Below are 4,446 nucleotides of genomic sequence, written 5' to 3'. Positions count from 1 at the left end.
CCGGGCATGAGCTTGGAAAACCATTTTCAGCTCTTGGAACATCTCATATGCTCCATGCTGCTCAAAACGCTTTTGGAGCCCTGGTTCTAAGATGTAAAGCATGTCGCATTGAACCAGGGAGTAATCATCACTACGCGACTGCCAGGCGTTCATAACGTCTTGAGTTGCTGGGAAAACGGGTGCTTCACCTAGCGGTGCATCTAGGACATATGCTTTCTTGGCAGCTATGAGGATGATCCTCAAGTTCTGGACCCAGTCCGTATAGTTGCTGCCATCGTCTTTCAGCTTGGTTTTCTCTAGGAACGCGTTGAAGTTGAGGGCAACATTAGTGTGGGCCATTTGATCTACAAGACATATTGCAAAGATTTTAGACTAAGTTCATGATAATTAAGTTCATCTAATCAAATTATTTAATGAACTCCCACTCAGATAGACATCCCTCTAGTCATCTAAGTGATACATGATCCGAGTCAACTAGGCCATGCCCGATCAACACGTGAGACGGACTAGTCATCATCGGTGAACATCTTCATGTTGATCGTATCTTCTATACGACTCATGTTCGACCTTTCGGTCTCTTGTGTTCCAAGGCCATGTCTGTATATGCTAGGCTCGTCAAGTCAACCTAAGTGTTTTGCATGTGCAAATCTGGCTTACACCTGTTGTATTCGAACGTTAGAATCTATCACACCCGGTCATCACGTGGTGCTTCGAAACAACAAACCTTCACAATGGTGCACATTTAGGTGGAACACTTTCTTGAAATTTTATGAGGGATCATCTTATTTATGCTACCGTCGTTCTAAGCAAATAAGATATAAAACATGATAAACATCACATGCAATCAAATAGTGACATGATATGGCCAATATCATTTTGCTCCTTTTGATCTCCATCTTCGGGGCGCCATGATCATCATCGTCACCGGCATGACACCATGATCTCCATCATCGTGTCTTCATGAAGTTGTCTCACCAACTATTACTTCTACTACTATGGCTAACGGTTTAGCAACAAAGTAAAGTAATTACATGGCGTTATTCAATGACACGCAGGTCATACAATAAATTAAGGAAACTCCTATGGCTCCTGCTGGTTGTCATACTCATCGACATGCAAGTCATGATTCCTATTACAAGAACATGATCAATCTCATACATCACATATATTTCATTCATCACATCCTTTGGCCATATCACATCACACGACATATGCTGCAAGAACAAGTTAGATGTCCTCTAATTGTTGTTGCATGTTTTTACATGGCTGCTATAGGTTTCTAGCAAGAACGTTTCTTACCTACACCAAAAACCACAATGTGATATGCCAATTGCTATTTACCCTTCATAAGGACCCTTTTCATCGAATCTGATCCGACTAGAGTGGGAGAGACAGACACCCACTAGCCACCTTATGCAACTAGTGCATGTCAGTCAGTGGAACCTGTCTGACGTAAGCGTACGTGTAAGGTTGGTCCAGGCCGCTTCATCCCATGATGTCGCCGAATCAAGATAATACTAGTAGTGGCAAGTAAATTGACAAAATCAACGGCCACAACAACTTGTGTTCTACTCGTGCATAGAAAATACGCATAGACCTGGCTCATGATGCCACTGTTGGGGATTGTTACAGAAATTAAAAAAAAATTCTACACATCACCAAGATCAATCTATGGAGTAACTAGCAACGAGAGAGAGGGGAGTGCATCTTCATACCCTTGAAGATCGCGAGACGGAAGCGTTACAAGAAAGCGGATGAACGAGTCGTACTCGTAGTGATTCAGATCGCGGTGGATTCCGATCTAAGCCCAAACAACGGCACCTCCGTGTTCAACACACGTGCATCCCGGTGACGTCTCCCGCGCCTTGATCCAGGAAGGAGGAGGGAGAGGTTGATGAAGAAGGCTCCAGCAGCAGCACGATGGCGTGGTGGTGATGGAGTGGCAGTTCTCCAGCAAGGCTTTGCCAAGCTCACGCGGAGGAGGAGAGGTGTTGGGGAGGGGAGGGGCTGCGCCTTGGATGTGGTGCTGCACCCCTCCCTCCACCCCTCTATTTATAGGGAGAAGGGGGAAGGGGCCGGACCCTCTAGATGAGATCTAGGGGGGGCGGCGACCAAGGGGGAGGGGGCTTGCCCCCCAAGCAAGGGGGCGCCCCCTTTAAGGTTCCCCCCCAACCCTAGGTGCATGGGCCCTAGGGGGGATGGCGCCCAGCCCACTTAGGGGCTGGTTCCCTTCCACATACAACCCATAGGGCCGTCCGGGGCAGGTGGACCCCAGTGTCGGTGTCAAAACTGGCGGATCTCGGGTAGGGGGTCCCGATCTGTGCGTCAAGGCTGATGGTAATAGGAAGCAAGGGACACAGATGTTTACCCAGGTTCGGGCCCTCTCGATGGAGGTAAAACCCTACTTCCTGCTTGATTAATATTGAAGATATGGGTAGTACAAGAGTAGATCTACCACAAGATCGTAGAGGCTAAACCCTAAGAGCTAGCCTATGATGGTATGATTGTAATTGTGATCGGCCTTCTAAGGACCAACCTCTCCGGTTTATATAGACACTGGAGAGGGCTAGGGTTTACATGGAGTCGGTTACAAGGAAGGAAACACAATATCCGGATCGCCAAGCTTGCCTTCCACGCAAAGGAGAGTCCCATCTGGACACGGGCCGAAGTCTTGAGTCTTGTATCTTCACGCTTCAATAGTCCGGACGTTGTACACAGTCCGGCTATCTAGATACCCCCTAATCCAGGACTCCCTCAGTAGCCCCTGAACCAAGCTTCAATGACGATGAGTCCGGCGCGCAGTATTATCTTCGGCATTGCAAGGCGGGTTCCTTCTCCGAATACTCCAAAGTACCTGTTACGACGAATAGTGTCCGGCCTCCAATCAACGTTGTGCTCCTCGGCTTCGGTGCCTCAATAATGACCACCTCCACGTGTCGAGCGAATGCAAGGAGCCGAGGCGCTTTTGCATTTGACACCCTCGATCCTCCAGGCTGACCGCCTATTTGAAGGGACGGGGATTCTCAGATCCAAACCTCACTCTCCTCCCTTGAGCTAGCATCCAGTAGAGCGCTCCGCGAAAAACCATTCCAATATGGCCAGTCGTTGCAGCTCCTCTGCTTGCCCTTCTCGCTCTAAGTCGGGGGATTGGGGGGAGTGTTCAGTTCCTCATAGCTATTTGATAAAGTTACAGACCCAAGGGTTTCTCCCACCGGCGTTCATGGTCTCTGTCCGAGCCAGAATAGCCACTTATGACGGAGGGGAACAAGCGGAGGGATCTCCAAGCCCATCTCTAGAGGAACGCGTATGCCTCATCACGCATCTGCTAAGGGGTGTCGGGTTTCCCATCCACCCGTTTCTTCGTGGGCTCCTGGAGTTCTACGGCCTCCAGTTGCACAATCTTACCCCTGCCTCTATTCTGCACATAGCGGGGTACGTCACACTTTGCGAGCTGTTTTTAGGCTGCAAACCTCACTTCGGATTATGGAGGAAGCTGTTCTGCCATGTTCCCCGCACCCAGGGAGAGTCCCTATATCAAGTGGGTGGGGCCGAAGTATGGCGCATTGCCGAAACCGGATACCTATCCGGCACTCCCAAGAAGGCACCAGAAAACTGGCCTTCAGAGTGGTTTTACATTGATGACGTTCCCCTTCCGGATCCAGTCCGGACAGGTCTCCCCAAGTTCAGCAACGCCCCACCAAGGGCACGCCTAAGCTGGCGCCCCCGCGGCCCTCAAGAAGAGGATACGAGGGAAATACACTTCCTGATGAGCAGGATAAAGTTGCTGGCCAAATCTGGACTGATGATAGTCGAGGTTATGGCGATATGCATAAGGCGGGGAGTGCAACCGCTTCAATATCGGGGGAAGCCCATGTGGCACTTCAACGGGGAAGACGACGCCACCCGCTGCGGCCGTAAGGGTCCAGACTCCGCCACCGCTTTAGCAAGGATATTGTCCAATTTGTACAAAGGGGAAGAGGAGGAGTTCCTTCGCATTAAAACGCGGGACGGATTCTCCATGTACAACCCTCCAGAGTGGGTAAGTTGCCATTCTTTTCCCTGCTTCACTTACTTTAGCGTCCCTCTGCTAAGATTACCTGCATCGATGTTTCCGAGAAGGAACTGAGGAGGGTTGTAGAAGGAATCTTCAGCCCCTCCCCGCAGCCAGAGGACCCCGGAAGGACCCTAGACCCGGGACTCAAAGAAGACACAAATATTACCGTGGAGCTTGTCAACAGGGTATTTATCAAGCGAGCTGGGATGGCGCCTCAGTGGCCATTACGGCCGACTATCCCGGACTGCTTCCTGTGTCACGTGTAAGCCGAACAAAAAACCCTATCCTCCGAAGAAGATTCCCCCCAGGATTATGATTTACCCTTGAGGTGTCGTGCTGTTTGCAGAGACGACAGGCGGAGCGCGGGGCCGAGCCCCTAGGGACTTGTCAAC

The sequence above is a fragment of the Triticum dicoccoides genome, chromosome 2B, assembly GCF_002162155.2.
Source record: "Triticum dicoccoides isolate Atlit2015 ecotype Zavitan chromosome 2B, WEW_v2.0, whole genome shotgun sequence".
Classification (NCBI taxonomy): Eukaryota; Viridiplantae; Streptophyta; class Magnoliopsida; order Poales; family Poaceae; genus Triticum; species Triticum dicoccoides.
The sequence above is the reverse complement of the archived record's forward strand: the minus strand, read 5'-3'. Positions refer to the sequence as shown.